This window comes from Petaurus breviceps, unplaced genomic scaffold (genome assembly GCF_028583685.1).
Source record: "Petaurus breviceps papuanus isolate PSGF00001 unplaced genomic scaffold, PetGlider_PUasm1.0 90804, whole genome shotgun sequence".
NCBI lineage: Eukaryota > Metazoa > Chordata > Mammalia > Diprotodontia > Petauridae > Petaurus > Petaurus breviceps.
Window position 1 is genome coordinate 5,130,586 of NW_027187348.1, and position 10,393 is coordinate 5,140,978.

At 41.1% G+C, this 10,393-nt stretch overlaps 1 protein-coding gene and 1 long non-coding RNA gene across 5 annotated transcripts in view; one reads left to right on the forward strand and one right to left on the reverse strand.

Annotated features, from left to right (window-relative positions):
* Positions 1-10,045, forward strand: part of LOC138147563 (uncharacterized) — a 90,168-nt gene extending 80,123 nt beyond the window's left edge. For both annotated transcript variants that reach the window (XR_011164848.1, XR_011164849.1), the window contains one exon: positions 9,019-10,045. This is a non-coding gene — a long non-coding RNA (uncharacterized lncRNA). The remainder of the gene's footprint in view (positions 1-9,018) is intronic.
* The window catches only part of CLMP (CXADR like membrane protein), a 134,288-nt gene that overhangs the window by 72,285 nt on the left and 51,610 nt on the right, over positions 1-10,393 (reverse strand). The window lies entirely within an intron of this gene.

Consider the following 10,393-nt stretch of genomic DNA (forward strand, 5'->3'; position numbering starts at 1 on the left):
CATGTTGCCCTGTATGGCTTTCTTTGAGCAAGTGACCAGGAAGCTACATATATATGTAAAGTTATTCCATACATACTTGTATTTATCATTTCTTTCTCTGGAGTCAGATAGCATCTTTCTTCATATGTCCTTTATGAAACTTATGAACAATATCCAAAGGAACAGATAGATATACTTATAGCCCAATACCCCCATTCTCTGAGGAGAGCAGGGTGGCCTCTGGGCTCAAATTTCCAGTAGAATGTAAGCCCTTTGAATGCAGGCACAATTTTCCATTTTGTCTTTTTATCTCCATCACCTAACATGGTGCTGTTGACATAGCAAATATTTAATAAATGTTTGTAAAATTGGATTAGACTGTGTGGATTTATAAGAGAGAGAGGATTTTTGTGGGTTTATGGAGGGTAGGAATATTGGTTGCCTTCTCTACCTCCCTCCTCTCTTTCACCACAGATACTGGATCTTCCCAACTATTGAAGTCCTTAGTCACACCAATTCTTTCTCAAAACTATCTCTCAAATTTGCTCTTTCTACTCCCTTCTCACTACCATCATCATCATCCTTATTAAGTGAACTAGGCTCTTAAATATTCTTCTATCCAAGAATCTTTCTCCCTACCAATCCATGCTATACATTAATGCCAGATTCAGCTCCATGAAATGGATTGGGGCACATGCTACCCACCTGACATTTGGCAAGCTATTTCACCTCTCCAGGCTTCAATTTCCTCATCTGTAAAATGAGGGGATTGGCCTAGATGATCTTCAAGGTCACTTCCAGCTCCAAATCCTGTTTTCCCCTTGCAGTTTCTTCCGTTTATTATCCTTCACCTGTAATTCAAGTCTTTTCACAATCTAGATTAACCATACCTATCCAACTTTCTCTCCTGCCAATACCCAACCTGAACCTTCTGGTCCAATGAAGTTGGTCTCTGTAATAATAATAGCTAACATATATGTAATGCTTTAGGGATGCAATCCGGTGAGTATTCATTTGCTGTGGTTCTTCAGTTGTTTTCAGTTGTGTCCACCTTTTTGCAACTCCATTTGGGATTTTCTTGGCAAAGATATGGAAGTGGTTTGCCATTTCCTTCTCCAGCTCATTTTACAGATGAGGAAACTGAGGTAAACAGGGTTAAGTGACTTCCCCAGGGTTACACAGCTAGGAAGTGTCTGAGGCCAAATTTCAACTCTGGAAGATAAGTATGCCTGACTTTAGGCCCTGTGTTCTATCCACTGCAGCACCTTGTTGTAGATGTAATTTTACAGATGAAGGAGGTTCTTTTAATGACTTACTACATGGTGAAAAAACAAGATGAACTTGGGTCCCTCCTGACTCCTAGACCATCACTTTCTTACACCATACAGGCTCTGTCCCTAAAATTAATTTCAATTCAATTACAAAAAGCATTTATTAAGTCTCCTTTGTTCCATATATTATGTTTAAAAATAGTCACTATGGCTTCAAAGATTTTTAAAAAATGGAATGGCTCTTGCCCCCAGGTAGGTTGAATCCCTTAGAATTTAGAAACAGAAGAGGCCTTAGGGTCTTTTCATTCACCTCCCCCCCCCCTCATTTTATCATAAGGAGGGAGGTGGTGGGAATCTAGGGAATCCTAAACTAAATTAAGATTGTCCCCAAACAATCCATAGCTCATATAGGATTGAGAAGGATGAGGTGCTTATGGGGAGAAACTGGAGGGAGACAGGATGTAGAGGGAGGTCTACTATCTTCTCAGACAAAATAAAGCATTCCTCTGTGCCTGGGTTAGCCTAACTTTGGGTTGTTTTATTTTTTCCTTCCACTGTTTAGTAAACCTTTTAAACTGTGGCCTCCATTAAGGCCGGGAAGTTCACAGACACACCTACTTCTCCAGGGAGCTAGTAGGAATGGTCAGGGTTTCTCTGTGGTGTCAGCCACAGAGAAAGAGAAGAAAGGAAACTGGGTGGGAGAACAGCTTTAGGGGATCCATAGCAGAAAGCTATTGATTCCTCAGTGGCCTGGCTTCAGGGGTGCACCAAAGGATAATCTATGGATGGGAGATGTTCCTTCTTTCCTTTCCTCCTGCTCCCTAGTCAACATTCCTATGCCCCCAAGACATCAGCTCTTAAGGCTCATGATTTTGATGCATTTAGTGAATCTCTCCTCAGACAACATGTCACATTGAATGGGACAGCAGTGACAGACCCGCTAATAGGTTAGAAAAGCAGCAGCTACTAGGATCACTTTGCATATTTTCTTCCTTTTCTCTGCTCACATCTACAGACCTCCAGGGTGTGGGAAGACCAGGAGTCAGCTGACTTCCCAAGTCCTATTCATGTCATCATCACGTAAGGACCTTTAAGGTGCACAAAGCATTTTTCACCTGCCAACCACCTTACAAAATAGATTGTGCAAGGATTTCTACCTTGATTTACAGATGAGGAAATCGAGGCACAGCGAGATAAAATAACTAACCCAAGATTATATAGCTAGTGATGATCGTAGACAGCATCGAATTCCAAGTCTTAGGATTCCAAACACAGCTGACTTTCCCCTACATTACCCCCTACAGGGCTTTACATAAATATAGGAGGGTGAGGAGGGGGTGGAGTGGGTGGGGTAGAGGGGGATGGTTTGACTTCTCTCAGTCTAGAAAGGATAGGCAGAGACAGTGGCTGCTGTAATTGTACCATCACTTTCAAAATGTGCCCCCTCCCAAAAACCAAACAAAATCTCCCCAAACAACCTACCTTTCACTAATGCCTGAAATTCTGCCATAAGTGATTTCTCTGAGTTAAAAGCAATTTCTCCCATTAAAATGCAAATGGAACCATGAATTATATTAATTACAACTAGCATTTATATAGTGCTTTGTTTGCAAAGTGCTTTTCATATGTTTTCTCATTTGATCCTCATAAGAATCCTGTAAGATAAGTACTATATTATCCCCAATTTACAGATGAAGAAACTGAGACCAAGGTTAAGTGATTTGTCCAGTGTCACACAACCAGCAAAGGTATAAGGCTTAACTGCTTTTAACTCAGCTCTTCCTGACTCCGAATCTAGCACTCTATCCACTGTATTACCTAACTACTTCAGCTCAGTCACCATGTTACTATTGAGTTGCTATTAGCCAGTAGCACCTTAGTGTGAATTAGTTTATCAGTTCCTTTACTATCTCAGCTGGATGAGACCAAGTTTTGAAAAGGGAAAAGGAGTAGAATTGCCAGGGGTAAGGAGAAGCATCCTGATGGGGAAAATAGGATGGAACCCAAGACCAGATTTAGCTATTATATACAATTTGACCAGCCCTGGCCACAGGGACCATCCTTAAGACATCACAAGGATGCTTAGGTTGGGAAAGCATTTTTGAGGTACTCTCCTCACTAACATTCTCTTTAGGAGAGGGGCATCAGTTTCCTCTCCTACATACTTTGAGCTTATTCCTTGTTGAGGTCAGGATGGGTCTCTTCTGGAAGACAGTTGTACATTTCTCAGTGACCAGAGTGTCCCAGGGTGGAGGTAGTCTGAACTTTTTGCAATTTTTAGGGGGAGAGGTGGGACCCAGACCTCTGGGAGTGTACTCAGTATGTTTGCTCTGCTATATGGGACATACTGCAATTCATCCTGGAGAAATTCATCTGACTCTCTCTTTTTTTTTTTTAAGCAATTGGGGTTAAGTAACTTGTTCAAGGTTACACGGCCAGTTATTTCTGGGTGTGGTGCTAAGTATCTGAGCCCAGATTTGATCCCCAGGTCATCCCGACACTGGAGCTGGTGCTCTTTCTCGCTGAGCCACCTGGCCGCCCGTCTGATTCTCTATTTCTAACCATGGACTATCTCCCTCACCGAGCTTAGCAAAGAGGGTGAGGACAGTGCCATGGATAGTGGGCACCTTCCTTGGTATGCACTCTGGGACTTTGTGCCAAGGCTGCTTTGCCTTTTCCAGAAGGACACAGCCTTCCTTTACTCCAAACAAAAATACTTATTATTCCATGTTGTTATAGTCCCCTCTGGAGTAGAAAATGCAGGACTTCAGCCAGCCTCTAAAGGTTTTGTGCTTTCTTTTGTACTCATAGAATCTCAGAGCTAGGAGTCAGTGACCAACTAATACAACTCATGCCTAGAACAAGAATTCCCTTCCAACCAGGAATCACCCAGCTTCTCCTAGAAAAAAAACTCTAGAAATGGGGAGCTCAGCACCTCAACAAGGCAGTCTGGTCCACCCTTGGGCAGTTCTTGCTAGAAGTAAAACTGAAGTCTACCTCTCTGCAGCTTCCTCAGATATTTTTGTTCTGCCCTCAGGGAACATGATGTGCAGGTGCAATCTCTTCTCTCCAAAGATAACTCCATAAATAGTGAAAAACAACTGTCACAAATCTCCTAATGTTCTTATCACTGGGCTAAATATCCTCCCTCCATATTCTTTCACCTGGTCCCATATGGCATAATCTTGAGGTCCTTCAAGTCACCCTCCTCTGAATGCTTTCCAAATTATCACTTTCATTAGCGATGAATAATTAGGGAGCTGTCGTATACACAAGTATCCCTTACTTTGCAGATTAGCATCAGCAGAGTTAGCAGTCAAGTGCCAGATTTCAGTGAATTTTCAATCAACATTAGTATTACTAAAATATTAAAAAGGGGACAAAAAGAGAGAAAGGCGTAAGGTTAGAATCAACTCATTGGGGCAAAAGGCAAGGGATATGATTATTGTCTTCCAGTATTTGAAGCCTGTGCTTGGTTCTAGTAAGCAGAGACATTTGGGCTCTCTATATACCAGCTCATCATCTTCATCATCATTATTTAGTATTATATAGAGTTTTTTCAAGTTAACATAGTGATTTACCTATGTTAATGCATTTGATTCTCACAATCACCCTGTGAGGTAGGTGCCTCTGTTAGCCTCATTTTACAGGTAAGGAAAGTGAGGATGAGAGAAATTAAGTACTCAAGATCACTGTAATGTTAAGGGGAGTTGAAAATCTTCCCCTCCCATTAATAGGCCTCAGGTAGAGCCCAACAAGAGAAGCTTGATTAGGGGAGACTTGTTCAGGAAGGCCCACACCTTTCGTTACTTTGTAATTAGACAGTGGGTCACAAGAGTTGTGATGCCCTCTGACCCTGAAGAAGTCTATATATACTCTGAGGTTAGCATTTTGCTTTGCGAATCATGGGAAGAGTGTCCAGAGGAAGCTCTGGGTAGCTGTTAAGAAGCCCCCTAGCTTTGAAAACCTAGATGTTGGTGCTTCTCTCTCTGGTAACTATGTATTTATGTAATGGTCAGATAGTTGAATCTGTTGATCTGTAATGTATGTATTATTTGGTCAGAGGGTTAAAAGCCCTGTCTGTTGGTCTTCATGCTATTATTTCTGCTTATAACTTCTGTTTGTATTTTCTCTGAAGTTCAGGGTTCTGACTTTTTCATTTCATTTCATTCAGAGGAGGGTGACTGGAAGGACCTCAAGATTATGCAAATGATATATATGTTTGATTGAAGTAAGATTACTGACTCCTTTTGAAAAGCAGATAAAAGACCCTATGCTGGTAGCCCTTCTGTGTGCTGGTGTTGTTGGTCTTGTACAGCAGCTGCAAGTAGCATTGTTGTTACAGTCGAACAGCTAAATATATGAGGCAGGATTTCAATTCAAGCTCTTCCTGACTTCCAGGAATCTAGCACTCTCCACTGCCCCTAACTGCCTCAGTGAAAAGAGAGTCAGGTGGCAAAGGCTCATGGTGAAGAGGATTTCATTTCTATTTTCTAAATATCACCTTTTTAAAATATTGCCAAGTCATGTTCTTCCTTAACAATGTCTGTTTCATTCCAGGAAGGATGAGGTCTGGGGAGAGGGCATAATGCAGTGTAAGCCACCTCTCTCTGGACACAGGATCCTGGGATTTAGAACTAAACGGGGCCTAGTCCAACCCACTCATTGGATAGATGGGTTAGAGTCCTACATTAGAACTGATGGTGGCTTTTCCTTAAAATGATTTCAGGCATGTGACCTGGACACATTGAGAAACACTTTCAGCCTTTCAGATTATTCACATGAGGAAGAAACACAGATAACAACTATCTTACATCTTTTACAGGAATCTCTTCTCAGTTCTCCCTAATCCTAGTGCCTTCACTTTGAGATCTGTCTATATCTTGTTTTATGTAAAGTTGTTTTCATATAGTCTCCCCCATTAGATTCTGAGATCCTTGAAAGCAGGGACATTGTATTCCTAGCATTTAGCACAGTGCCTGGTATATAGTAAGGGCTTAATAAATGCTGTTTGACACTTATGGATTTTATTTGCTAGTTTACCTGAATACATCTACCTGATTCTGCCTTTTCTCTGAAGCTAAGCAAGGTCTGGTTAACTTTTGGTTGGGAGACTGCCTGGGGATTCTGGGTGCCATAGGCTTTGTACTTCATGGAGTTGTTAGTTGTAAAGGGGGCTGATCTGGGGCAATTACCCCTTCCCCTCATTAATTTGAACACAGTTTTATAATTCAGAGATCTGGCCTTCTAGGGAAAGGTTTCTTGAGCAGTGTATTTTTTGTGGAAAGAAGAGAATCACTAACAGAGTTCCTGAGTCATACTCTTTTTGGATTTTGTTTTATCATAGTTCATTATTTAGATAGTGAAAGTCTGATGGGAAGGGAGTTACCTCTTCAGTGTCCCTCAAAACTTATTTACCTTCTGGGGGAGCCTATACCACAGGGTGGTCCTTTGAGTCTTGGAGGAACACTTTAGGACTGAATAGGAGAAAGAGACACCAAAATGTCAAAGGGTTGCCCAAGTAGCAATCTTAATGTCAGTTTTCCTCACAGGAGAGTTTATGGGTTATTTGAATGCTTTATATGCTTCTGTATCTGTTTGTAGGCTCCTGGGAGATTGTTTCATCCGCATATTTTGTGGGGTGAAATAAAAGCTGTCTTATTCATATACTTTGTTGTCTTGTGTGCTTTATGGGAGCTGAGACCCTTTTACCCACTTGAGGGAACCTAGATGCAAGCTATACATAAATTATATTTTGAAATTTTCCTGGAGAAAACTCAAGTTGAGTCAATACAGAAAATGACCCTCCTGAGTCAGGGTCTATGATTGAACCCAGTCCACAAGTACTTAGAGTCTTGGGGGGGGGGGAGTTGGGGTGTGTGGCATGAGATATGAGTTATCTGAGACTTAACGAGATGTTTAAAGTGCTACATACATTTTATTTATTATTGTTAATATTGTCATTAACATCTGAGAGGTACTGTGGTATATTCAACAGAGAGCTGACCTTAGAGTCAAGAAAATCATGGTTTAGGTCTCACTTCTGACACATACAGGCTGAGTGACCCTGCTGGGTAAATCACTGAAATCTCTGTGTCCAAATGATTCTCTAAGACCTAAATTTCAGAATTTGTTGATCTGCATTGGTAAAGAGGAATTTACTCACTGAGATTTCCCTCCACCAATGAAATCATAGGTTCCAATAATTATGATTTACTTCTATTTATTTGTCCTTTATCATTTAAAATTCCATATTTCTACATTAAGGTAATTGCTGTATTATAGCTCTGCAGAAGTTGTATTTCTCTTTCCCTGTCTCTCCCCACTCCCCATCTATACTATAAATGCCTTGAGGGAGGGATCATGATTTACAATTCTAGCCCTTAGCATGGTGCCTCCTGCACAGGAGATACTTGATAAAAATTCCAAAATTGATTCACTGATTAAGGAGGAAGGCAGCTAGGAAAGGATGGAGGAAGGGAACTGGGGAAAACTGTCATTCAGGGCATCCCTATAGGACCAGATTCAGAGGCTGAGAGAACAAACCAGCTAATGAGATGGGAAAAGGTCATCAATGCTCTCCAGGAGCACCTCGTAAAGGTCAGCTGCTGTATTAATGGCACTCAGCCAAGGGAACAGAATAACAGCTATTAGTCTCCACCTAGAAGGCAGTTCTAGGCTCATTGAATTTTTCTCCTCCCCTTCTGGTGATACATTGGTGTAGCAAAGATCATGGGAAAAATTGACTACAGCTTGCAACTGAATCAAAGCTACTTTCTTGTTTTCATCTGTAAAACTCTTAATTGACTTAGACCTTAGGAGGTGATTTCCTGTATCTTCCTGCCTCTAGGCAAAAATATACAAATTACACAAAGGATTTGGCAGATGGTATAGTAGAAAGAGCACAGGACTTAGAGACAGGAGAGTAGGGTGCGAATTCCCACTCTACGTGACCCTGGGCAAGCCACCTTATTGCACCAAGCCTCAGTTTCCTCATCCGAAAAATAAGGATAATAACACTTATACTGCACACCTTGTGGGTTGCCTGACCAAGGTCCACAAAGAAGAAGGATCCCTGAAGGATGGGAGGTTCTCTAGGTATTGTGTATTACATATATTCATTGCATTGAGTTCTGGAAGACAACTTAGTCTCCACAACAAGATCCATGATTGCTCAAAGAAACACTTGGGGGGTGTAGGCTGTAACCGAGTCATCTAGATTGGGAAAAATCAAAGCCATAAAGAAAGTGTATCACTCAGAGTATTACTTGCAACTGGAAGTTTAATTGGATTAGTTGAGGGACTTTTGATGATCTCAAGTTGTTCCTTGCCATATAAGCCCATCTTCTTAGCATCCATGTTCTCTCCCTAATACTATATAGCTGTTGTGAAAAAAAATTTTAATACCCCCATTCAATTTAATCAGTATTTACTCAATTTGTTGTGATTTAATGGGTATTTGATTTGACTGGTATAGCGTTAAGTTTAATATAGTTAATGCTGTAAGTTTATGAGTAGTAATTTCGGTAAGAATAAGAGTTAATGTAGACTACAATTAATTAATGTGCTATGCATTGAGGATTATATTACTTCTGATTGATTTATAAGATAGAAGTATGGTATATTAATGAGGCCTGTTATAAATACAAGGGCATATATTAACTTGTGTAAGAACTGGTTGTGTTAGCAACCCCCTCACCCCAATGAATCACTACCATCCACTCCCAAATGACTTTTCCTTTGTAACTACAACTTTCTTGGTCCCCAGGATACTATTGGTCAAATCGTGTTTGACAGCCTATGGAAAGCCCCTGCTGAGATGGAGGGTGGCTGATGGCTTGTGAAAGATCTAATGATGAATTGTGATTGATGGACATCGTGCCCTTTGCCAATCATGGGAGCTCCTCCAATTCTGAAGATTAGCCCATCATAGGAGTTTCTTCATTTCTGAAGGAACCTCCCAAGGACTAGAGGACTTTCCAGGGACTCTACAAGGTCTATAAAATCCCTTAGCCCCTGAGCATCAGAGTCCTTGGCTGAGAGGAAAGTCTTGGATCTAATTGCTTAGGGATCACCTATCTCTCTAATAAATTGATATCTTCTCTGAGCTGTGCTTCAGTTGCATTTTATTGCAGATGAGAATTTTTTATGGCTCACACTGAACCACAGAATGCTAGGATTGTCAAAGAATTAAAATTGCAGGTGACTCACAGGACAATGGAGAAACACTTGGTGGGTGTAGGCTGTAGCTTATCAAAAATAATGTACTAAGTAGAATTCACCTCAATGGTGAATTTTTGGAAGGACATGTTACCCCAGATCAGAAGTCACAGATGGATGGAAGGTACACCTACATTGGTAAGATCCCAGATTTCTTCACAGGTTTGCAGTGAAGAAGGAACTTTATTAAGTTTTGTCAAGTTATCAGAAATACCATGTAACCAATAAATCTAGACCTTAAGAGATCCTTTAGTTCAGAGGTGTCAAACCTGTGGCCTGCAAGTTGCCTGCAAAACTTCGTGGCCAGAACCAGATTAAAACATAATTGGAAGATGTTTAACAAAATAAATAAAAATACAGCACACAGTTGATAGTCAGTGATTTTCTAAGTCAATATGCAGCCTTTGGAGCATTCTTGTTTCTATGTGAGTTTTGACATCATTGATTTGGTCCAACCTTTTCATTTTATAGCTGAAGAAAAGGAAGCCAGAGAGGGGGAGATACTTGGCCAAGATCACAAGGGTAGTAAGAGAATTTGAACCTGGGGACTCTGAATCCATATCCAGTGCTCCAACCATGACATTGTGCTGTCTCGCTCCAGGTTTAAATAGTGGTGAAAAGTGAGGAAGGGATTGTCTCCATTTCAAGCTTAAAGGAGGTTACTTCTACAGAGGGCAGACTCAACAAAACTGTGAAGTCACCTAAGGCTTTCTTTAGCTCCAACTTCTATTTGTTTTGCTATTTTACTCCCCCTTTGTAGTCCTGGGAGGTAGTTAGGTGGGGCACTGGATTGTGCTGGATAAAGAGTTCTTTTTTGGAGGGGGAAGGCAGGGCAACTGTGGTTAAGTGACCTGCCCAAGGTCACATGGTGTGTGTGTGTGTGTGTGTGTGTGTGTGTGTGTGTGTGTGTGTGTGTGTGTGTG